Consider the following 26,674-nt stretch of genomic DNA (forward strand, 5'->3'; position numbering starts at 1 on the left):
CTCAGGGAATGAGAGAGTTGGACTTCAGAGTTGGAGAGAGTTATTGGGAGGAGGGAAGGATAATTGTCTGAAAGGAGAAATGAGCAAGAAAGACCTGTATTCAACTCTCAGTCACATTAGTATGGGAGATAAAGGGAGAGAAAACAGGTACCACTTACTAGAGCTTTAGGGAAAGCAGTGTCAGAAGAGAGCCAGGGTTCATTGGGAGAATGAAGGTGAAAGGAATAAAAATACCTATAAGGTACTAGCTATGTGCCAGGAACTCTTCTATGACTTTAATATATTAATCATTTAATCCTCAAAACAAGATCTCTGGGGAAGATACTCTTTTCAGCCCTATTTAAAAATTTTTTTTAATGCTTTTTATTTATTTTTGAGAGACAGAGAGAGACAGCATGAGCAGGTGAGGGTCAGAGCGAAAGGGAGACACAGAATCTGAAGCAGGCTCCAGGCTCTGAGCCAGCAGTCAGCACAGAGCCCGACACGGGGCTTGAACCCATGAACCGTGAGATCATGACCTGAGCTGAAGCTGGATGCTTAACCGACTGAGCCACCCAGGCGCCCCTTTAGCCCTATTTTATAGATGGGGAAATTAGAGCCCATACAGGTTATGTATATTGCTCATGATCGGTTAGCAACTGGCAGAGCTGGGAGTTGAGCTCAGGTGGGCCACCTCAGAATCTCAGAGTACAGAATCCCTGTGCTATATCACCCAGCAGCGAGCATGTGGAGCACAAAGATTTTACTGATGTTACATCCTGAGTTCCAGAGAGGGCATTGGAAGGATTTGGGGCCAGGGGAGGGTTGATAGGTCAGACTAAGGACTATGCAGAGTCACACAGGGGTGAGGGATAGGCTGGGATTCGGGGCTTCCTGATTTGGAGGCATACGGAACTATTGCTGATGGTCTCCAAGACAGGTAGGGGTGGTAAGGCTGTGAGTGTTGGGGTGATGGTGTTCAGGGTAGGGTAGAAGCCTTGCCAAGAATGCAAGCTCAGACTCCTCCCCTTCACTTGTGGGTAGAGTCTGGGAAGAGGCAGTATTACTTGGATCATAATGAGATTTGGGACCCTCTCTACACTTAGCCTACCACCATTAACTTAGCTTTTTTTTTTTTTTTTTTTTAATAATTATTGCAAGCTTCCAGGAAACTTCTGGAAATGAACAGTGTTAAAAGCATCTCCATTTTCCATTTTATGATTTTCTTTGAAATATGAATCTGTTCATCAGTTTATTAAGGGGGATCCTATCAATTTCACAAGATGGCAACCCATAATGAATCTTTTTACATCGACTTATGCTTTCACATGCATGATTTCACTTCCACTTTTCCAAATACCAGTGTCCAGCCTGGTTTCTGCAATATTTTGGGAACCAAAAATTTACTAATCTGAAGAATAGACTAAGAAATACTGAGTTTGGTATAAGAGCAGGGATTGAAAATGTGAGTTATCTGGAAATATTTATACTAAATTTTTTTAGTCCTTTTTTCCTTGAGTTTTTAAAGAAGAAAATATTCTTCTTCAGAAGGTAGAACAGAGAAAATTTAGCATGAAACATTTGCTGGAAGCTTTTCAATTGGCATTTATTACACTGATCTACTGTATTTTAAGTGGAATTGCTTAGACACTCAGCTCTTGGGAAAACGTACGGTAATAATAGAAAGCATTTTAAGTGTCCAATCTGATCAAACTGCGTTTTTACTCTTATTGATGAATCAGCAAAAGGATCATTTTATACATCAAAGGCATTTATTAAATCTTGAAGTGTTTGTGCAATGGGTTTTTGCTGTTAATAGAAACCATTAGGAAGGTGGAGATGACTTTCTTTTGTTGTTAAAGAGAACAGCAGGACAAGAAGAAACTAGTTAGAGAGAGAAGCAATGGCTTTTTCTTGTGTAAATAAGCTCCTTTGTCTTACCCATTCATTATGGTTTCTTCCAAGTGGAAGAAATTCTATTGACGCAACACTTCTGATCCTTCTCGGCTTTGTTGTTTTTGTTGTTGTTCATGAGTGATTTGCTTTGCTTGGATGATAAAGTTGGAAATAATAATTGGGCATGCCTAGCCCAGCTCTGCTTTTCTTGCTTAACCTGCTCTAGCACCATGTGCTCTGGGTGAGTGCAGAAGTATGTTTAATTCAGGTCTCTTTGGCTTTCATGCTAAGTTGTATCCTCTAATTAAGGATCTGTCAATAAAAAGATGGTTATTTTGGTATCCTTTGCCACTTCATTGCTTTATACCTTCAATTGTACAAAGCCTGGGGCATCTGGTGCTGTTTATTGGGATCAAGTTGCATGATGTATAGGCAGCCTTCTCAGACTTTCTACATTTTGTTAAATTGCTTTCCTATGTGCTTGCAGAGTTTCTGATATTTTCTCCTCTCAGCTCTTAACACACTTGCTCTTGGTTGTACGCCTGCTTTTTTGCTAGAATATGAACTCCATGGTAGTGACCAAGTCTGTCTTCTTTACCTTGGTATTGCTAGGACCTAACGCAGTGCCTGACAGGAAGTATAACACCCAATTTATTGAATGAATGAATGAATGAGTCAACCAATCATTGAGCTACTGTTTGAGAAAAGGTGAAGTTCCTAATTTATGTAATGAATCAAAAAAATGGACAACTCATTTGAAACATCCACTCAGAAAGAATAGATTGTAGAAGCTGTTGTGCTTCCCTACTTTAGTTGTGAACAAATTCATTAAAGCTGTTAAAAATGTGTCTTCTTCAATGAGTCATGGCTAAACTGAGCTGGAAGACTTCTTTCTTTTTTTTTTTTTTAATAAGGATCAGCATTTCATTGATATCCAATCCTCATCCCAATATACTGTCAGCTCAGCCTTTTAGGCAATATTAATTTTCTTCCTCTAGAATTTTCCATATGAAAGTACAGAGATGAAATCCCATAATTTAGAAAGTACTTGATATGATTCATCACTCATTAATAATATTAAAGCATATTTTAACAATACTTTAGGGACTATAACTGTTCTAGGAAGATTTAGCTACTTCTGCCTGAAATAAATTGGGGGATAATAAAAAAATGGAACATTGTGATTATTATTTTAAAAGAAATAAGATGGGACATTCTGGGTGGTTCAGTTGGTTAAGCATCTGACTTTGGCTCAAGTCATGTTCTCATGGTTTGTGAGTTCGAACTCCATATCAGGTTCTGTGCTGACAACGCAACGCCTGGAGCCTGCTTCAGATTCTGTGTCTCCCTCATTTCCTCTCTGCCCCTCCCCTCCTTGTTCTCTCTCGGTCTCTCTCTTTCTCTTTCTCTCTCTCTCCCTCTCTCTCAAAAATAAACATTAAAAAATAAAGTAAGATAATCAATTTCTAACCAAAAAACATTGGATTGAGAATCTGAAATAAAGCTTGTGTAATTAGAACCCTCCTTCTAGGTCCATCAATATATAATACATAAAACAGATTTTTAGTTAACTGTCTCTATCAGTAAATGAAAGACTGTGCTATTCAGGTCATCTACAGTGTAATAATAAATTATCAGTGGTCTAGAGGTTGAGGGATGCAGATGGGTGATCTTTGCTTGGGATTCCTCATATGGTTACAGTCAGAGGGTGGCTCAGGCTGGTGTCATTTAAAGTCTTGTTATTCATATACTTGGTGCCTGGGCTGAGCTGGCTGGAATGGCTGCAGGGATGGTGTGTGTGTGTGTGTGTGTGTGTGTGTGTGTGTGTGTGTCTGTTATCTCCTTGTGAACTATCCACGTGGCTATCTTGAGTTTCTTCACCGTGTATTGGTCTCAGGGGAGCTGGACCTCTTATATGGGGCCTGGATTCTGTTGGGGGAGGTCATCGAGAGAATGTGACCTCTGGTTGACCAGCAAGCTCGACTAGGCAATCAGAGGCTCCTGACTCCCTCCCCATCGTTGGAATGTAGGTTTGACCCACTATTCTTACTGGGGGAGTCATTTTCAAGAATAAAGCCTTGAGAGAGTAGGTGTTAAGATCATTGTACTGAATATGTGACTGAACCCACCTAAGGCTTCTGTATAAACATTTATGATTCTGGCGAGTTGGGGCAGAGAAATACTCATCTCGGGGCTGCCCAAGACAAGTCTTGTAACTTATTTCCCCTCAGGTGCTACCACCTGACCTGGAGTGGCCTGCTTCTTCCTTCTGTTTCTCTTTGCTCTCTGTCCAGGGTACAGTTTCATGTTTCACTTAGGAAGTTCCCAAGCTTGCAAACTACCAGACCCTTCCAGGGTCCGTATTCCAAGAGAAAGGAGATGGAAGCTGCCAGTCTCTTGCCTCCTGGCCTCAGACATTAGAACGAGTGTCTCTACCGCCATGTTCTCCATGTGAAAACTGTCATGGTGTCCACCCATTTTCTTTTTTTGTGTGTGAATTTTATTTTATTACTCTTAAATTTTACTTAATGCCTTAAGTTTGTGTATCATTTAAAACAAGATGTGTGCTGGGGCTCCTGGCTGGCTCAGTTGGAAGAGTATGTGACTCTTGATCTTGGGTCATGAGTTCAAGGCCCCCATTGGGTATAGAGATGACTTAAATAAATAAATACTAAAAAAAAGACCCCAAGATGTGTGCTTTAAGAACATTCTTATACATAAATAAATCAATGGACTGTTAAATAATTTATCCCTAAAACATGTACATCATTTTTATTCTGGTGTGTATAAGAAAGGGAAATAAGGTTTAAGTCTTTCTTTGGATTAAGGACATTTGGAAATTATTATTCAAGAATGCCAAATGTTAGAATGCCAAATGTTCTCCTGGAACAAATGTGTTTTCCAGTTGGAAATACTGATGTCATTAAAAGGTATTCGTGTTGATAAAGAAGACCAAGAGCCATTTGTGCTATGTGTCATCCCCTAGGAAAGAGTTCCCAGTGGGCCTATAGTATATGTCAAATAAATGAATGGGGTAGCATGAATCAAAAGGTTTAGATAGAAGAACAGGTAGCATGAGCCAGGTAATGTGACACATATGAATCCAGGCACATGACTAGGATTACACAGGCGGCTAGGTTTTATAGACTACTTTGTTCTTTCATTTGGAAAATAGTCAAGTATAATATAATTCCCATTTATTGGTATTTATTGGTAAATAAATGCAATTAGATTTAGGGCAGCAAATGTCCTTTCAGACGCACACCAAAAATACATCATAGGCTGACCAATGCCAGTGTAGCTGAAGCATTATGATTACACTCCAGTTTCCCTACACTGCAGTTAAGTGGATGTTTAACTGCCTGGTATTATTTCTGGACATTGTACTGTCTACTCTCAAGTTTCACGAGAGGATTCTTCAAAACTAGTGAGATTAAAGAATTTATTAATCCATAAAGGTTACTGAAATTATTATTCAACAGCAGTCAAACTCAAGCCCTAGAGTTGACAGTTGACTGTGATGTACAAAGGGGGGGTAGGTAGTGTGGGAAATTTTAAATTTTTAATTGAAACATAGTTGGAACTCAGTATTACATTAGTTTCAGGCATGCAACATACTGATTTGACAATTCTATACATTACAAAATGCTCACCATGATAAGTATACACCGTCTGTGACCATGGAATATTATTGCAGTATTACTGACTATATTTCCTATGCTCCATGATTTACTTGTTTTGTAACTGGAAGTTTATACCTGTTAATACTCTTCACCAGTTTACCCCATCTCCCAACTCCCCTTTTCGCTTGTGATCACCAGTTTGTTCTCTGTATTTATGGGCCTATTTTTAATTTCTTGTTTGTTTTTCAGATTCCACATATAAGTGAAATTATATGGTATTTGTCTTTCTCTGTCTGACTTATATCACTTAGCATAATATAGTCTAGGTCTATTAATATTGTCGCAAACAGCAATATCTCATTTTAAAATGGTTGGTTAATGTTTATATATATATATATTTATATATACACCACATCTTCTTTATTCGTTCATCTATTGATGGACACTAAGATTGTTTTCATGTCTTGGTTATTGTAAATAATGCTGCAATAAATAGAAAGGTGCATGTAAGTTTTCAAATTAATGTTTTCACTTTCTTTGGGTAAATACCCAGTATGAATTATTAGATCATATGATAGCTCAATTTTTAATTTCTTAAGGAGCCTCCATACTGTTTTCCATAGCGGCTGCACCAGTTTACATTCCCACCAAAAGTGCTCCCTTTTCTCCACATCCTTGCAAACACCTGTTATTTCTATTTATCTTTTTAATACTAGCCATCGGACTGGTGTGAGGTTGTATCTCATTTGGTTTTGATTCACATTTTCCCTGATGATAAGTGATGTTGAGCATCCTTTCATGTGTGCGTTGGCCATCTCTGTGTCTTCTTTGGAAAAATATCTATTGAATAGCCCATCCATTTCTTTTTTTTTAAATGTTTATTTATTTTTGAGAGAGTGAGAGAGAGAGAGAGAGAGAGAACACATGCTAGTGGGGGAGGGGAGGGGCAAAGAGAGAGAGCGACTGTGGATCTGAAGTGGGCTCTGTGCCAAGAGCAGAGCGGAGAGCCCAGTGCAGGGCTCCAACTCATGATCTCTGAGGTCATGATCTGCGCTGAAGTCAGATGCTTCACCAGCTGAACCATTCAGGCACCCCTTAGCCTACCTGTTATCAAAGGGAGGGGGTATAGGCTCCACCTCTTAGTGGGAAGAATATCAGAGAACTTGTGGCTTCCTTTGCCTGCAATATGTATTAATGTCTCCTCAGCTGGAAGATCTTACTAGCATCACTTGGTTGTAATAGAATCAATGGAAGGTGTTAACATAAAATTAGTTCTTAAACATTATATGCTCATGAAATCAAGAAATATTAAATTTGAAATACTTCTCTATATTATATGTATACTGTTCACTGACTCTTGTAGCCCATTTCAAATTGTAACTTAAAAGGTAGGACATTTCTATTAGTTTAGGAAATGAATATATATCTTAAGGCTATCATGGCTAGTGAAGGGATTGCAGATAGAACCTTTTAGAACCTTTGAAGATTTATTTTCCCTATTTAGGTCTTGTCTTGTGCATTAGCAAACAATTTGGGTACCTTCAATGTTTTTTTTGTCTTTGGAGAAAATAAACTTACATACTCAGTTCTCTCAATTGCACATGTTTAGACAATTAAAGGAGGGATTTGCAAAGCCCAGAGCAAAATTAATTTTGACCTTGGGAAAAATGTTAAAATGAACTTGTGCCTTTTTTAAATCTTCCCATATAAAATCTAAAAAAACCAATATTTGGTTTATGTTTTCCCCTATAGGCATAACCCGGATTCTGTAGCTGTACAAAATCCTATCTCTCCTGGTGAAATGATTGATTGTAAGTGCTATGGTTTTATTGTGTATATAGTGTTAAAAATGATAATTTAACAATAACTAATATTTATTGAACACAAAGTGCATTCCAGATACTGTGCTAAGTGTACAGCTAGGTGCATTAACTCGATTAATCCTCTCAATGGCTGTACGAAGTAAGCACTAATATCATCTTCATTTTCCAGTTGAAGAAGTAGAAGGGCCGAGAGGTTATATAATTTGCCCAAGTTTACACGGCTAATAGTTGGTGATCTGGGGATTCATATCTAAGCGTGACTGATTGTGGAGACTGAGTTTTTAATCACCTGATCATACACTCTTCAAACATATTCAGTGACCCCAAGATCAGTGGATCTCATATATTTTTGAGTGTGGCTCATAGAGACTGGGGAGAGGCCCAATCATGAGATCCACTTTTCTGTTGAAAAAGACTTTAAGAATTGGAGAGAAACAAAAATTAAAAAGTAGCAATTTTACTTGCTTCTAGAGTAAGATGTGCCATCTGTGAGAGAGATTTAAACCTATCCATATGATTTTTTATTACACATCAACACCTTTTAAACTGGAATACAGCTTAGTAACTTTACATTTGCCTTGAAATATGTTATTTAAATAACCCCAATTCATAGGCAGTGGATCGCTATTAGTATCCTCTGACATAAAAGCAAAATTGTGGGGATTTTGCATCTATCTGTTTCAGTCATGAAGTATGGCACAATGCATATTTGCACCTCAATACAAAGCACTTAAAGAGTATTTATTGAGAAATTATGATCAAAAATGCTGCTGATGAGTAGATTTTTTAAAAGACATGTAAGGTTAATCAAATAAAAACAAGTTAAGTCATAATTATGTAGCTAAATTAACTGCAATGGTAAATAAAAAGCAAGAGTAGTAATTGAAAAACTATGGCCAATTCAAGGCAACACGTATATTTTAAGAAAGAGCTTTCTGAACCCTGGAGGATTAATTAATTAGGCAAAAGTACATACTGAGAGCCTCTTATGTGCCAGCTTTTCTAGGAAAAGGTCTTAGAATTTATCTATGAATAAACAAGATAAAGAGTCTTGCCCTTTTCGTGCTTCCATTCTAGTGGTAGGTTCAGATAAAAAAGAATAAATAAAATAAGTAAATTGCCAGTGGTTGACAACTACTATCCAAGAAGAAAAATGGAGAGTCAAGTAAAGAGATTGACAGTATTAAGTGGAGGGGATTAGTTACAATTTTAAATAGGGGCAGACGAGAGCAAGACTCATTGAGGAGACATTGAAGAAGAGACTTCACGTGAGGGATTTGCCACCTGGATTTCTAATAGAGAAATCGAGCTCTAGAGAGAGGGTCCAGCCAGTGGAAAGGCTCTAAGGTAGGAGAGTGTCTTTGGCGGACTAGGCAGCCAGTGTGGCTCGAGTGGGATGAGCAAGGGGGAAAGATGATGTCAGAGAGCTAAGGGTGATGGGAGGCATTCTTCATTTCCGAGTGAGCTTGGGAAGCTATTGAAGCATTTAGTGCAGAGTGACATGGTATAGCTTATACCCTATTAGGCGGCTAGACTGAGAAGAGATTGTAGGAAGGTGAGAAGGTAAGTGAGGATTCCAGTCGGGTTGACTGCAGTCATCCTCGTAAAAGGGGAGGGTGGCTCATGCTCGGGTGCTAACCGTGGCAGTGTTGAGCAGGGGCCATGTTGTGGGTACATTTTCAAGCAGAGCCTACGTGGGCTTTACACAGCATGTGAAAACAAGAGAAAAGTCAAGTGGGACTCCAAGGTTTTTGCCTTGGATGAGTAGAAAGATGAAGTTGCCACCATTTGAAGATGGAGAAGGCTGTGAGAGGATCACGTTTTTGGGGAAAGAACAGGACTGTTTGAGTCGTCTTACAGATCAGGTGTTTATTAGATATCTAAGGGAAGACATTGAAGTAGGAGGTTGGTATGAGAATTTGGAGTTCCGGAAGGAGAAGGCTGGGCTGGACTTAAACATTTGGAACTCACTGGCATGTAAATATTTAAGTTATGAGAATGGATTGTCTAACCAAAAATGTGTGTAGTTACACATAAGGAAGGAGGACAAAGGACTGGACTCTGATGCCTTCCAGTACTATCCGGTTTATATATAAGGAGGGACCAGCCAAAGAGACCCAAGAAACAATGGCCAAACTAAATTTAAAAAAAAATAATAAATAAAAAAAGAAGCAATGGCCAAGTATGCCCCTTTCAGGAGAGACTGGTACTCTGGAAGGAAAGAAGAGAAAGTATACTGAAGAGGGAGCCTGCATCAGATGCCACTGGTAGATCAAGTGCAGTCAGGACTGAGAATTGACCATTGGACGTAGCAATTTAGAATCAAGTACTGCTTATGCTTATGCTTAATAGGAGATTTGCTAGGCTGCATGGTATTGTGTCACTAGCCAATTAGAATATTGAATGAGAATCCTTAGTAAACAACTAGTAAACTGCTCACTTTAGTTTATAAATGACAAATACCAATACTGCTCTACAGCTCATGCAAAGGCATGGTAGCACAGGGTTCCAGCCAGAATGCCTAGGTTCGGCCTGGTTCCACTGGTCACTGACTATGTGATCGTGGGCAATGAGTTGTACCTCTGTGTGCTCGTTCCCTTACCCACCCCCCCCACCCCCCGTAAATAGGGATGACCAAACCCTAGACTTGGTATGAAAAATAAATGTGTTAGTACATGTAAAGAAAGCATTTCTGAGAGTACCTGGTACATTAATACTCAACAAATGCTAGCTATCATTGTTTCTATTATTAACATATTGCCAGAGTATGATAAAGATAATAGGGGCGCCTGGTTGGCTCGGTTGGTTAAGTGTTTGACTTTGGCTCAGGTCTTGATCTGGCGGTTTGTGAATTTGAGCCCCACATCAGGCTCTGTACTGGCAGCTAGGAGCCTGGAACCTGCTTCTGATTCTGTGTCTTGCCCTCTCTCTGTCCCTTGCATGCTCATGGTCTCTCTCTCTCTGTCTCTCAATAATAAATAAATGTTAAAAAAAGATAATAAAGTCTGTGGAATACACACAATACCCTGTAACAACCACAGAACTTGTAGGTTTTTTTTTTTAAAGTTTATTTATTTATTTTGAGAGAGAGATAATGCAGGTGAGGGAGGGGCAGAGAGAAGTGGAGAGAGAATCTTAAGTAGGTTCCATGCTGTCAGCTCAGAGCCTGATGTGGGGCTTAGACTTATGAATCATGAGACTGTGACCTGAGAAGAAACCAAGAGTCAGATGCTTAACCAGTGAGCCACCCAGGCGCCCCAGAACCTGTAGTCTGGAACATTCGATCGCCTCTCAGGAAACTCTTGATAGCTCACTCATGGCATATGGACCACACTGTGGATCTCTTAGTTCAAATGAATAACCTGGGAGTATTGTTAGAAGTTCATTTTTGTTCGGGGGTTGAAAGGGGAAAAACATTGCTGAAATCATTTTCTTAAAAATTAATCATTTTTCCTTCTTTCTCCTCCCGCACTGGCCTCCTACTCCTATATTCTGGACTTTTGGGTAAGGTGGGAGAAGGAAAAACCAGAGACAGGTTAAAGTTAATGAATAAGAAGGAAAATGGAAGGAAATACAAGAAGAACATTTTGGAGATACCTCTACTTATTTGTGAGTGGGAAAAAGAAAAAGAAATCGTATGTTTGGTTTGACTCCTTTATTGCCAAGTGGTAAAAAGAAACAGAATAGTGGTATGAATTTGAAGAGAATTTTTTTTGTTTATTTATTTTTGAGAGACAGATAGAGACAGAGCATGAGTGGGGGAGAGGCAGAGAGAGAGACACACACAGAATCCGAAGCAGGCTCCAGGCTCTGAGCTGGCTATTAGCACAGAGCCCAATGCGGGTCTCGAACCCACGAACCATGAGATCATGACCTGAGCCGAAGTCGGAAGCTTAACTGACTGAGCCACCCAGGCTCCCAGAAGAGAAATATTTTCACTTTATAAATTTAGGTGTAGGCATGCCCTGATGTTTGAGGTCAAACAATTTTCTTTTGAGTGGAAATGACTCAAATGTGAACTTCTTTGACCTTCAGCATTTGGATAAATATCTGTTTTTCTTCTGAATCTCCATTCAGAGACACTGTGCTCAATTACACTGATGTTATAATCCTGTAGTTGCCAGTATTCACAAAATGAACCTTTTGTCTTTGGCGTCAAGTAGTAAGGAGGCTATCTGTGAGCAGAAAATTCATCTTGTCTACCTTTTGTGGTCCCAACTGACATAATGGCTTACCTACTCAATAAATGTTCCATGGATGAATTAATGTGGAAAAATAAATTACAGGCATGTTAGACATGAGATGATTGGGTGGCAATCCATTGATTGTCAAGATCTGATTAATCAGATCTAGCTTGTTAAGGTAATACTTGTGAAGTGGGTAAGTATATCCCAGACTACAAACAGCAGATGTGCAGAAAGTGTGGCTTTCTACAACTTTCTGTAACTCAGTCTAATCTCTTTTTTGAATCCCTATTCTGTTGATGGCAGAAAAATAATAATCTTAATAAATACTGAAAAACCTAATAGGATGCTCTTATGCCTCCAATCACATCATCTGTGCCTCACTTCTGATTTAAATCTTGGCCAAGCGCACAGTTCCGCGTGGGCTTTGACTTACTTCCAACTGTCAGCTTCGAGGCTGAGGTTTATGTGCTGAGTCTCTGCTTTTTTTTGCCCATGGGCTCCTTCAAACTCACGAGTGTTGGCAAGCGCTAGCTTGGCCTGTAGTAGATAGGCAGCTTGGAAGTCCAGAGGAATGAACACTTCTGACGGTGTGATGGTTAATTTTATGTGTCAGCTTGGCTAGGTCATGGGGTGCCCAGATATTAAGCATCATTCTGGGTGTTTTGCTGAAGGAGTTTTTGGATGAGATTAGTGTTCAAATTGGTAGACTGAGCGAAGCAGACTGCCTGGATACTGTGGGTGGGCCCCACCCAATCAGTTGAAAGCCTGAATAGAACAAAAAGGCTGACTGTCCCTCAAGAGAGAACTCTCCCTGCCTAATGGCCCGTGGACTGGTACATTGTCTTTATCCTGCTTTCAGACTCAAACTGCAACAATGGCTTCTCTTGAGCCTTGAGCCTGCCCTTCAGACTGGAACCACACCGTCAGCTCCCCTGGGTTTCCAGAGTGCCAACTCACCCTGCAGATCTTGTGACGTGTCAACTTCTGACTGAATCATGTGAGTCAGTCCTTATACTAAATCTCTATGCACGTGTACACACACACACACCCCCTACTATTTCTGTTTTGCCAGAGAACCAGACTAATATGGAGGGCATTGCTTGAACATTTGGGGAAGGGGGTCCATGGATAAATGCCTCAGCTTGCCATCATTCAGGCGGAAAATTTTCTGTGATTCTGGAGAGGTCCCAAAGGAAGTGAGTTCCTATTGCCCTCAAGGGCTGCCTTCATAACATGCCCTTACATTGGCTTTGCCTCTTTCCCAGTTTCTTTCTTCTAGCTCCCTCACTCCTGTTCTCTGGAATCCCCTACCCTTGCCTTCCCCCAAAGCAGCTATTTTCAAATTCAGGCTTTTACGGAAGCCCAAAGTAAGACACAAAGTCATTTTAGAATTAGCCTCTGTCAGTTTGGACATTTTCCCTCCCCCGCATCCTTGAGGCAGTATCTAAGGTTTCAGGGAATGTGTAGAGTGCCATGGCGTTGGAGGGAGGAGTCTGGAATATTTTTGGTCTCTGGTTTTTTGCTGGCACCTGCTGCCATGGTCTCAGTCTCATTCTTCTCAGTCTTCACTACCCCTCACCCTGACTTTGCTGAAATATTGGTATTCTCCTTGACCTTGTATTTCTTTCTTATTGTTTTAAAGTTTATTTATTTTTGAGAGAGAGATGGAGCATGAGTGGAGGGAGGGGCAGAGAGAGGGGGAGACACAGAATTGGAAGCAGGCTTCAGCGTCTGAGCTGTCCTCACAGAGCCCAAAGCAAGGCTCGAACCCACAAACTGCAAGATCATGACCTGAGCCAAAGTCAGATGCTTAACTGACTGAGCCACCCAGGCGCCTTTCTAGCCTTCTTACATTTTTGTGTTTTCTGAGATTACCCTCTCTGACATCATTTTTGCTCTGTGTTATTGTTCTTAAAGTGACCAAGGTATGGGGGAACTCAAGGGCCTCCTTGGTTTCAAGGGCCCTGCCAGGGACTTAAACTCAGGTTCTCATTGCCCTTAGACTCTAAGAGTTTTATGGGCGTTCAGTCATTCTTCTCTACCCTGGATTTGACCAGTGGAGGATGAGGGGCAGAAGGGGCAGAGCCCCCTTTCTGAGAGTCACGTGGTATCTCATGGCCTTGCTTCCATCTGCCTCTGGCCCTTACTGCCTTCTCTTCAATTCTCAAGCAGGCTCTGCTGATTCCTTGTCCTGTCTTCTCTCATCCCGCCCCCCGCCCCAAGCTGCAGCTCTAAACACTTCCCCACTCAAAGCGCCCACACCTGTCTCTTTCTGTTTCTCTGCGTGAGGGCTTCCTCAGGGATCATGGGAGCATGCGTGGCTGAGCAGGTACAGCCTGGATTATACAGTACTGACATCTCGGTGGGAAGCTGTTGGCCAGTGGGTGAGGGGATTTGGGAATTAAACGCCCCAATCTGCGTATCCTTCAGTGGGAAAATTAGCACCAGCTGCCCATGTTGCAAGCCAGCTCATCAACATTCCACCTACTTTCCTCCCCGTGTCACACCTCTCACCTGTGCTTCCTGGAGCTGCTTCCTGGCACCACCTCCTAAGTGAACCCCTTGCACTCAAGTCATTGTCTCAGGAAGATAAAAATGTCTTAGATGGGTGGGAAAAACTCCCTTTGCATGTCTTCTTTGAACACTTCCTACGATAGGTGGACTGTGGCTTTTCAACTTAAAAGCCAAAGATTTTTGATTTTTCTTCTCTTTCTTGGCACCTCAAATGGATCCAAATGGTGAAGGGGCACAAGTGAAAATGAAATAAAGGAGGCCAAAGGCAAACATTCCCCTTATCACATGTATCTTTCAACTAAGAGAACCTTCCCACTTGAAGGAAAGGTGTTCATGGTTACAAGTGTGCGTAGTCACCTGCACCTGCCAGTCCTGGCGGAGCAACCGCACCCTCTGGAGGTCGTCAGCCCGGCTGTCATCCCGTGCCACCGAGAGCACGGTTCTGTCTGTCTGTGCAGATAGGCCAACGGCAGGTACTCCTGAGGTGTATGGAGACCATTTCCATTCAGCTACAGCTGAATACAGATGTGGGGGCTCGAGTGACCAACAAGTTGTTACAAGCGTGTGCCACACATAACCATACAGAGAAGATGGATTTTGTTGTCTGGTAGGTTTATGACTGAGGAATGTGCCTCACCGACCAGCTTTTGATTAAGTGACAGAGAAGTGCTAAGGATGTTTTCTTGTTGAATGCATGGGCCCTTCTGGGAAACAGTAAACATCATGCTGGAGAAATCAGCACTTTCTGCGAAGTCTGTACCTTACAGGCATTAGCATATGTCAAGGTCACTCATGACTACTTCAAATAACTGGTTCAACTGAAAAAAAAAAGGTGTAAATTGCAATGAAAGGGAAGCAATTTAGCCTAGGGATATAGGTCATTCCTTTAAAAAAATGTCCATTTTTTTTTTTATCATGTAGAGAATATAAATAAAGAAACTTTGGGAGATGTTTTTGGTTGGGTTATCCCCCAAACAGCACTGAGATAAGGATTTAAATGCACATAGTGTATCTAGGAAGCGCAGATAAAGAGTGGAGAAGTAAGACAGGGAAGGGAAGAAATCCAGTAAACGGTGTGGTCCCAGCAGGTTATCACTTTGGGCAACTGAGGCTCAGTTAAACTGGGGAATTCTGGGAGAGAGTGCAGAATGTGCTTTAGAGATCTCTCCTCCCACCCCCAGTCTCAACCCCAAGAACTGAGGAAGCTGGGGTACTTATTCTCCAGCCCTCGTCAGTCATTGGCTCAGGGCTGCTTGCTGGGGCTTTGTGGAGGCCTCATGAAGTGCCACCCAGATTCTCCTTTAGAGAAGGACTTGTCGCCCCCCTTCTGGGGGTGCCGTCAGTGGACAGTCTTCTGCTATCCACCCGTTCAGTAATTGTCTTAGGTGCAGAAAGCCTCCTTGCCAAGGTCACGTCCTTCCATGGTAGCCCATACGCAGTGTTTGACTGAAGTGGGGACATAAAAGCCTGGGCATATAAACTCAACTTGGGACACTTCTAATTTGCCTCCAGAGCTCCCCACAGGGTTGACTGAGGTTGTCACTGGGCCACCTTGATTTTTGTCCCTGCCCACTCCTATTTGCTTTCTCTATCTCTGTGGCTGTCAATCCCAAGATTGACACTAAATTCTGTCTCACGGTGAAAAGTGGTGAAAGTGTGGTACTTATTTCTTTGTTTCCATTGATTGGGTGAGGGGGTAGGTGAGATCACATGATGGTATTGGGAACTCAAATGGTTAATAAATGGCTGGAAGGCTAGAGAGGGGAGCCACCGAGGTGTGATTTGGTGTCCAAGATGGTGGTGGTGGATTCAGAGCCCCAGAAATGAGTAGGAGAGCAGATGGCTACCAGATGGATAGCTGAGGGTGGAGCAGGGAGGGGGCAGAAGAAAGGAAGAGAGTCCGAATTTGGGAAAAGTAAGACGACGGAACTAGTAGGTCCTCTAGGTATTAGCTATTACTCTGATTATTATGGGCTAAATTGTGTGTCCTCCAAGTTAATATGTTGAAGCCCAACCCCCTTGAACTTCACAATATGACTGTTTTTGGAAAAAGCGCCTTTAAATACATAACTAAAGTACAATGAAGCTGTTAGGTGGGTCCCAATTCACTTCGATCGATGTCCTTATAAAAAGGGATTAGGGCACACACAGACACTAGGAATGCACACACAGGAATGACCATGTGAGGACACAGTGAGAAGGCAGTCCTCTGAAAGTCCAGGAGTGAGGCCTCAGAGGAACCCAGACCTGCTGGCACCTTGATCTTGGACCTCTACCCTCCAGAACTATGAGAAAACAAATACCTCTCATTTTAGCTACACAGTTGTTTGGTATTTTCTTGGGGCAACCCTAGCAAACTAATACAACCACTGTTATAATTAATATTTTTATTTCTCCCTCTCAAAATTAAATCTCTTAGTAAATCCTGCTAATTCTGTCTCTAAGTATCTTGAAACCTATCTAGTTCTCTTTCTCACTGTGTTCTATCTCTGTAATGGAAGCCTCTTCTATTTTTCCCCCCAAATGGTTCTTCATAGTAGATCGGCTGATTCTGGGCTTACCCCGACCACATTCTCCCTCCGCAAATCAGACAAAATGACCATCTTAAGTGTGTATTTGATTACGGAAGTTCTGCTTGCTTATCCAATGGCTCCCTATTGTTCCTAGAATAAAGTCTAAGTCTTTCCACGTGGCTTCCAAAAGCCTCTGCTCAGCCTCATCCTATTCTGCTTTTTCTGCATCATTGACCTCATCTTTAGCCACATGGTGTTGGATTCAGTTCCATACTTTCTCCAAACCCAACACTTTTGCACATACTGTTCTTCCTTCAAAATACTCTTCCCAGGGTATTCCTGGTCTATGTTGCTGTTTGCAGTCCGCAGCAGGCTCCCACCGTCTCTTCCCTGGAATATACACCAAGGTTTAGAACTTACTGTAAACTGCTCTGTGTTACTCTTATCTTACTAATGAAGAAATGCAAACCAGAAGGGCAATGGATAAATGTCAGCTCAAAGCATTACTTACACAGTTGACTTTGGGACATGTCTCTCTGTACCTCCTCACTTTTAGGCTGCCTTTATTGATGCCATTTTCTTCCATCTTCAGGCTTTTCTTCATGCAGTCTGGTCACTTCTTTCTTTTTTTTTTTAATTTTTTTAAATGTTTTTTATTTATTTTTGAGAGACAGACAGTGCGAGCAGGGGAGGATCAGAGAGAGAGGGAGACACAGAATCAGAAGCAGGCTCCAGGCTCTGAGCTAGCTGTCAGCACACAGGCCGATGTGGGGCTCAAACCCACGAACCATGAGATCATGACCTGAGCCAAAGCCAGATGCTCAACCGACTGAGCCACCCAGGTGCCCCTGGTCACTTCTTTCTTAAACACTGTTTCAGTGAAGTTACTACTCTGCCCGGAAAGTCACCATGGCTTCCTATTATTATTCATAGCAAGCCTACAATAAGACTGGCTTCCAGGACATTCTATAGTTTGTGTTTGTCTTCCCCATTCCTTTCCTAACAGGCATTGTAGATAGGTGTCACACAAGCCATTTTTACATCAATACTTCATTTCATTGACCTAAGATATCATCAGTTATAAAATGGACTATTATTTTAATTTATTACTTAAGGTAGAAAACAGGTTGCCAGTTAAACTAAAATATACCATGGATTAAAAGTGGGTTCTAATTTCACTCCTTTCATTCACTCATTTCACATGGAAGATATGTAAATTTTAGAATCAGTGTGATATAATATATTTAAGAATTGTTGCTTGGCTCAGAGTCCAGTGGCCACACAAGCCTTCCTTGACCAATCCTGGACAGGTCTCTTGAATTCCTACAGGATTTACCAACCCCTTACACATTTCCGAGTTTTTCTAATTTCCTTCCTTCTCCTTTATCCAGTTTGTTGGTGATGATTGATTGCCTGGCACCGGGCATGCAGTGATAAAAAGAGTCTGGTTGCTGCCCTCATGGTCTTTTAATAAGAAAGTAAGGAAATACATAATTATAGACCACAAACTCTGCCCCTCCCCCCTCTTAAGACTAATAAATAAAAATGTTAAAAAAACTAAAACATGTAAAGTTTTTAGGAAAATGTTGGGCATGTAGAAAGTATTACAAGGATCATTATATCTACCCTAATTACTTTTATCCATGTTTTATCTTTCCTTTTAGACTCTAAGGTTGGCATGGTTAAGGGCAAGGGATTTGGGAACAGAATAGAAAAAAAGCAAATCCTGGTTGAACAGATTTTCTAGATGCATGAGCTTGGATACATATTTCTTGACCATTCTAAAATTTAATTCTCTTTATCATTTAAATAGTGATAGCAGGTACTTACATTTGGGGTTGTTCAGAGGAACACAGAAGAAAAAAATGCAACATGCCTGCTGTATAGATCTCAGTAAAGACTGCTTAGCATTCTTATCTCAATCCAGGAAGCACAGAGTCTATCTTGTTAATCTTTGTGTTTTCATTTCACACAATAGAACTCACCATCTATGATGTTAGTGATATTAGATCAGCCTTTGATAACAACTCATTATATAAAAAAGCGAGTGAGTTAGCATATGGTAGGGTCTACTAGAGACCTTGTCATGGGGATTGGTATAACATTCATACTCCAGCTTCTGCTTCTTTATTTTGGGGGGACAAATGATGAAGGCTGTGGGGTGTTCCTGTAGAGAAAATCTTATCCTTCTCCCCAACTCCTTCCAGGTACCCTAGAACAGCACATCCTCCAATGTGTTGATTATGCCTCCACACAGATTTACCATGTCATGCTGTCAGCTCCTATTATCCTGTTCTTGACATTAGTGGGGCTTTGCTTAAGGGTATGGAAAACCATCCTTTAAAAAAAATATATATATTTATTAATTTTTTCCATGTTTATTTATTTTTGAGAGAGAGAGAGAGAGAGAGAGAGAGAGAGAGAGAGAGAGAGAGAGAGACAGAGTGCCAGCCAGGAAAGGGGCAGAGAGAGAGTGAGACACTGAATCTGAAGCAGGCTCCAGGCTCGAGCTGTCAGCACAGAGCCTAAAGTGGGGTTCAACTCATGAACCACAAGATCATGACCTGAGCCTAAGTTGGACGCCACCCAGGTGCCTCTGGCCTTTTCTTTTAGAATGCAACTTGAAATGTCCACTGGAGAATGCAGTCATCAAGACCCAGCAAAATATGAGCTTCCAGCTTTGGTGTTCAAGCTGGAACTCCTGCATTTGAAGGCTGGCTGGACCCCGTGGAGTACCATATTCCACGATAATAAGCCTTGGAAAGTTTCACTCTTAATAAAGCAGGTGTCTGTAGCCCCAACAATGCGCAGAACTTGCATCAGCAAATGCAACATTTGACTCACAGGCCCCTTCAGCTCCTTTTGTGTCACTGTTGTCATGCTACTTTGTGACTCCCCATTAAAGCTGGCATCTGGCTTTCTCGCTTGCATTAAGTACTAATTTATTTTGGACAATTTTCAGGGCTAATCAACCAAAAGCCATATCCGTGTGGCTCCGGGAAAACATTTCTCGTCTCACCTCGCCCACAGTATATCATTTAGAATAAAATGCTTCATTAAGCTAGATCTCAGTGATAGACACGTGTCACCAATTATTGCACCTTGCAACACTCCCCAGAGATGAGCGTAAAATCAAACTGAAGCTAAAATAAAAATGGGTCAGTTTTGGCAATAAGTAAAATTCAGATGTATGTCATACTGTTCCTTATATAATGCTATTTCCATCTCCAGTCATTCTCTTTGATAACAAAAATATCTGATGACTTCTACCTTCACTGAAAAGCAGAAAGAGGCAATATTATGTGGAGTATTTGACTGCTCCTTGCCCCCCTTCCCGTGCCCTCTCCCTGTGATTTATTCAACACAGTCTTCCTCACTAGCTTCTAGATATCTCTGAAGTTGGTCTGTTTCTCTTCCTTCTCACAGGATGCCCTTCAACTCGGGCTACCATTTTTTCACCTGAGTTACTGAATTTGCCTCGCTTGGTTTTACCCACGCCTCGCTCTCTCCCTCATCCCGCTTCCCTAGTCTGACAATGATTGTTGTGTCTGTTAGATGGACTGCTTTCAGGGCTCCAGATCCCTCCGTGTATATACATATTTGATATGAGGTTGCAATTCTCCTCCCTAAAGGGAGGAATTCATGTATTTCCTGACATCTTAAATCTGGCTGGCTTTATGGCTTGCGTCGGACAATGGAATGTGGGAGAAGTGGAAGAATGTCATCTCCTAGCCTAAGCCTCAAGAGTCCTTGTTGACCTTGCTCTGTTGTATCTCTGCCATCGCCAGGAGAGCACGGCCAGGCTAGGCTGGTGGAGGATGGGGGACCCGTGGAGTCGAGCAGCGTTATCACCACAGCCCACTGAAACCAGCCTAGACTGAGCAACAGCCAGCCTGCTCCCAGGTGTGTGAGAGAGAGAACCAGCCAAGATTAGCAGAGCCACCCAGCCAGAGCTCACTCTGGACATGTGGGCAATAAATGTTCGTCGTGTGTGCTGCAGGGATTTTCTGCTTGTTGTTGTGAAGCATTATTGTGGTGACAGAAAGACGAATAGACTTCCTAAAGTAGCATATGATCATCTTGCTTAAAAACCAGTGGCAATGCTAATTGCCTTACAAATAGCCATTCTGTCCTTTTTTGTCCTTTCTATAACAGAGCCTCATTTTGCTGAGGGCAAATTTTGTTAGAGGCAAACTCCCTTACCCCTAAGATTGGTTACGGATATGGTTTTGGTCAGAAATCACTAGAGAGGAACTTCTTTCTTAAATAAAAAGGAATACCCATGAAAGAGAAGTGATAAACTGAACTTTATTAAAGTTTTAAAGTTTTGTGCTTCAAGAGACATCACTTTAAAAATGGAAAGACAAGCCAGAGGCCCAGGGAAAATAAGTTTTGAATCACATAGCTGATAAAGGACTTATATCCAGAATAAAATAAAGAGCTTTTGGAGCTCATTATAAGACAGATAACCCAATTTAAAAAATGGGCAGAAGATATAATTGGCACTTTATCAGAGAAGATTTACAAATAGCCAACAAGCAGGAGAAAAGATGCTCTACATCGTTAGTCACTAGGAATATGCGAGTGAAGACGTGATGAGATACCCCTTTATTCCCACTAGAATGGCTGACATTGAGGACAAACAATGAAAAGTACTTGCAAGGAAATAGAGATGGAATCCTTATACATCACAGGTGGAAGGTACAATAGCACAGCCACTTTGGAAGAGTTTGGATATTTCTTTTTTTTTTTTTCTTTTTCTTTTAAGTAGGTTTCATAGCCAGTGCAGAGCCCAATATGGGGCTTGAAGTCATGGCCATGAGATCAAGACCTGAGCTGAGATCAAGAGTTGGACACTTAACTGGGTTACCCAGATACCCCTATGTTTTTCTAAGATTTGTTTTCTAGCTTTATTGATATATAATTGACATGTGACACTAAGTTTAAGATGTACACATGATGATTTGATACACAAAACTATTGCAAAATGTTTACCACAGTTGGGTTAGTTAACACCTCCATTACCTCACATGATAACCTTGTGTGCATGTGTTTTGAAAACATTTCAGATCTACTGTCTTAGCAACTTTCGGTATGCCATTCAGTATTGTTAACTAGAGTCACATGCTGTACATTACATCCCCCAAACTTAGATTTCCTATAACTGGGGATTTGTGTTTTTTGACATCTCCCTTATTTCCCCAACCTCTAAGCCCTACCATTCCACTATCTGTTTCTATGAATTCAGTGTTTTTTGATTCCACATACAAGTAAGATTATACAGTATTTGACTTTCTCTGGCTTATTTCACCTAGTAGAATACCTTCAGGGTCCATTCGTGTTGTCACAAATGGCAGGATTTCCTTCTTTCTTGTGGCTAAATAATATTCCATTCTGTATTTACATTGCATTTCCTTATCCATTTATCTGTGCATGAACACCTACGTTGTTTCCATACCTTGGCTATTGTGAGTAATTCTGCAGTGATCATGGGAGTGCAGATACCTCTTCAAGATCCTGATTTCATTTTTTTTAGGTTATATACCCAGAAGTGGCATTACTGGATCATAGAGTAGCTCTGCTGTTTTCCATAGTGGTTTCACCAATTTTCATTTCCACCAACAGGGCATGGGGGTTCTCTTTTCCTCACATCCTCACAATACTTGTTCTGTCTTGTCATTTTGATATTTTGATGACAGCCATTCTGACAGGTGTGAGGTGGTATCTCGTTGTGGTTTTGATTTGCATCTCCCTGATGATGAGTGATGTTGAGCACCTTACATGTACCTATTGGCCATTTGTATTCTTCTTTGGAAAAATATCTGCTTAGGTCCTCTGCCCATCTTTTAATATATATATATGTGTGTGTGTGTGTGAATGTATATATATATATGTGTATATATATATATATACACACACACCCACTTATATATGAATATAATAGATATACATACACATATGTGATTTTTAAACACACATATATGTGTATTATATATTTATTTTGCTAGTGGGTTATACAAGTTCCATATATTTTGTTTTACAGGTCCTTATCAGATAGATGGTTTATGAATATTTTCTCTTATTCTGTAGATTGCCATTTTATTTTGCTGATGGTTTCCTGTGCTGTGCAGAAACTTTTTACTTTGATGTAGTCTCACTTATTGATTTTTACTTTTGTTGCTTGCACTTCAGGGGTCCTATCCAAAAAAATTATTCCTATGAGAGAAACATCACGGACCTTGCTTCCTATGTTTTCTTCTAGTAGTTACAGGGTTTCAAGTCTTATGTTTAATCTTTAATCCATTTAGAGTTAATTTTTGTGAATGGTATATGTTAGGGATCCAATTTCATTCTTCTGCATGATTATCAAGTTTCCCCAGCACCATTTATTGAAGAGACTACCCTTTCCCCATTGAGTATTCTTGGCTCTCTTGTCATATAATAGTTGAATGTTTATGTTATGGTTTATTTCTAGGCTCTTGATTCTGTCCCTTTAGTCACTATTTTTATGCCAGAATACAGTAAAATCTTGGTTTGCAAGCATAATCGGTTCCAGGAACTTGCTTATAATTCAAAGTGCTTGTATATCAAAGCGAATTTCAAGAACTATTGGCTCCATTGTGATAATGTGACGTTTGGCAGCATCTACTACTCATATTACAAACATTCCCTCATTTATCAAGTTAAAATTTATTAGAAATGTTTGCTTATCTTGCTGAACACTCACAGAATAGTTACTTGCAATCCAAGGTTTTACTGTAATATCCTTTGATTACTATAGCTTTGGAATATAGTTGAAAACAGGATGTGTGAGGCTTCTAGCTTTGTTCTTTTTTCTCAGGATTGTTTTGGCGATTTGGAGCCTTTTCTATATGAACTTTATGATTGTTTTTAATATTTCTGTAAAGAATAACATTGTTTTTTAAAAATGTTTATTTTGAGAGAGAGAGAGAGGCAGAAGGAGAGGGAGAGAGAGAGAATCCCAAGTAGGGTCCGCACTGTCAGTATGGAACTCACCATGGGACTCCATCCTACTACTGTGAGATCATGACCTGAGCTGAAATCAAGAGTCAGATGCTTAACTTACTGAGTCACCCAGGTTACTGAGCCCCAAGAATACAATTGGTGTTGATAGAGATTGAATTGAATCTATAGGTGGCCTTGGGTAGTATGGACTTTTAAACAATATAAAATCTTACTGTCCACGAACATGAGTTATTTGTTTATTTGTATCTTTAACAAATTTTTATAGTTTTCACTGTATAGATTTATCACTTCCTGGGTTAAATTTATACCTAAGTATTTTATTGTTTTCAATGTTATTGTATATGAGAATGTTTTCTTTATTTCTTTTTCAGAGGATTTCATTGTTAGTTGCATATAGAAATGCAACTGATTTAGAAATGCAACTGATTGCTCCATGTTTATTTTGTATCCTGTAACTTTATCCTTTTAATTTTTTAAATGTTTATTGATTTTTGAGAAAGAAGGAGAGAAAGAGAGAGAGCATGGGGGAGGGGCAGAGAGGGAGGGAGACACAGAATCTGGAGCAGGCTCCAGGCCCTGAGCTGTCAGCACAGAGCATGACATGGGGCTCGAACTTATGAACCATGAGATCATGACCTGAGCCGAAGTCAGATGCTTAACTGACCGAGCCACCCAGGTGCTCTAGTAGATTTATTAAATTCACTGAATAGTTCTAACTGTTTTTGGTGGAGTCTTTAGAGTTTTCTTTATTTAGTATCATGTTAACTATAAACAGAGACAATTTTTCTTCTTCCTTTCTGGTTTGGATAATTTTTATTTATTTTTCCTGCTTAACTGCTCTGGCGAAGACTTCTAGTATTATGTTGAATAGGAGTTGTGAGAGTGGGCTTCCTTGTCTTGTTCTTGATCTTAATGGAAAAACTTTTAATCTTTCACTGTTGAGTATGATGTTAGCTTGGGCTTATCATAGATGGCTTTTATCATGTTGAGGTATGTTCTTTCTATATTCAGTTTTTTGAGAGTTTCAATCATGAAATCATGTATTTTGTCAAATGCTTCTAATGCATTTGTTGAGATGTTCATATGACTTTTATTTTTCATTCTATTAACGTTGTGTATCACATTTGTTGATTTGCACATGTTGAACCATCCTAGCAACTCAGGGATAAATCTCATTTGATGATATTCTATGAGCCTTTTCATCAGTGTTTTATAGTTTTCAGAGTACAGGTCTTTCACCTCTTTGGTTAAGTTTATTCCTAAATATTTGATTATATTTTGGTGCAATTGTAAATGGGATTGTTTTCTTCATTTCTTTTTCTGCTATTTCATTATTCGTGTTTAGAATGCAACAGCTTTCTGTACACTGATTTTGCATTCTGTGAGTTTACTGTATTCATTTCTCAATTCTTATAGTTTTTATTGGAGTCTTTAGGGTTTTCATGTCATCTGCAAACAGTGCAAGTTTTATTTATTCCTTACTAATTTGAATGTCTTTTATTTCTTTTTGTTGTCTAAGTTGCTGTGGCTAGGACTTGAATAAAAGAGGTGAGAGTGATGGACATGGTTTTCTTGTTTCTGACCCTAGGGGGAAGATTCTCAGTTTTGCCATATTAAGTATAATGTTAGCTGTAAATTTTTTTTTATATAAGGCCTTTAGTATGTTGAGGTATGTACCTCTAAATCTACTTTATTGAGGATTTCTTTCATAAATCAATGTTGTACTTTGTCAAATGCTTTTTATTCATCTATTGAAATGCTCATATGGTTCTTATCCTTTCTCATGCTGATATGGTGTATCATGTTAATTGATTTACAAATATTGAACCATGCTTGCATCTGGGGAGTAAATCCTACTTGATCATTGTGAATTATTTTAAAATATATCATTGAATTTGGTTTGTGAGTATTTTGTTGAGAATTTTTGCATTTATGGTCATCAGAGATAATGGCCCATAGTTCTCTTTTTTGTGGTGTCTTTATTTTTTTATTTTTATTTTTTTATGTAAGGGTAATGCTGGCCTTATAAAACGAATTTGGTAGTTTTCCTTCCTCTTCTATTTTTTGGAATAGTTTGAGAAGAATAGGATTAACTTTTCTTTAAATATTTGGTAGAATTTGCCTGTGAAGATGTCTGGTCCTGGACTTTTGTTTGATAAAAGGTTTTGATTATTGATTCAATTTCATTGTTGGTAATTAGTCTGTTTAAATTTTTTATTGCTTTCTACTTCAGTTTGGCAGGTTATATGTTTCTAGGAATTTCTCCATTTCTTCTAGGTGTCCAATTTGTTGGCATATAATTTTTCATAATGTTCTCTATTTATATTTCTGTAGTGTTGGTTGTTATTTCTTCTCTTTCATTTGTGATTTTGTTTATTGAGTCTCTCTCTCTCTTTGTTTTGGGTAAGTTCGATCACAGCTTTATCAATTTTGTTGATCTTGTAAAAGAACTAGCTCTTGGTTTCACTGACAGCACAGAGCCCAACATGAGGCTCCATCTCACAAATTGCAAGGTCATGACCTGAGCCAAAATCAAGACTCAGACAGTTAACTGATTGAACCACCCAAGTGCCCTTGGATATGTTTTTTTTTTTTTAATTCATTTCATCACCCTGTGTTTTTTGATTGGAACATTTAGTCCATTTACACACACACACACACACACACACACACACACACACACACACATATATATATATATATATAAATTTGATACTTGTTATTTGGTTATTTTTGTAGTTCTTTGATCCTTTCTTCTCTTGCTTTTTTTCATTTTCTGGCATTCTTTAGTGATCTACTTGCCCCTCTCTTCTGGCCTTCAAAGTTTCTGCTGAAAAATCCACTGATGGCCTTATGGGGGGGGTACCTTATGTGTAACTGTCTTCTTTTATCTTGCTGCTTTTAAAATTCTCTCTTTATCACTACTTTTTGCCATTTTAATTACTATCTGTGTTGGTGTGGTCCTCCTTGAGTTGATTTTGTTGGGGAATCTCTATGCCTCCTGGATCTAGATATCTGTATCCTTCCCCAGTTTAGGAAAGTTTTCAGCTATTATTTCTTCAAATAAATTTTCTACTCCCTTTTCTTTCTCTTTTGGAATTCCTAGAATATGAATGTTAGTACAGTTAATGGGGTTGCTGAGTTCCCTAACT

At 39.9% G+C, this 26,674-nt stretch overlaps 1 long non-coding RNA gene across 4 annotated transcripts in view; it reads left to right on the forward strand.

Moving 5' to 3' along the window:
• Positions 1-26,674, forward strand: part of LOC115292342 — a 370,178-nt gene that overhangs the window by 128,982 nt on the left and 214,522 nt on the right. For 3 of the 4 annotated variants that reach the window (XR_003908941.1, XR_003908942.1, XR_003908939.1), the window contains 2 exons: positions 7,251-7,309; positions 12,368-12,505. This is a non-coding gene — a long non-coding RNA (uncharacterized LOC115292342). The remainder of the gene's footprint in view (positions 1-7,250; positions 7,310-12,367; positions 12,506-26,674) is intronic. The other variant, XR_003908940.1, reaches the window with a different exon arrangement.

The sequence above is a fragment of the Suricata suricatta genome, chromosome 5, assembly GCF_006229205.1.
Source record: "Suricata suricatta isolate VVHF042 chromosome 5, meerkat_22Aug2017_6uvM2_HiC, whole genome shotgun sequence".
NCBI classification, from domain to species: Eukaryota; Metazoa; Chordata; class Mammalia; order Carnivora; family Herpestidae; genus Suricata; species Suricata suricatta.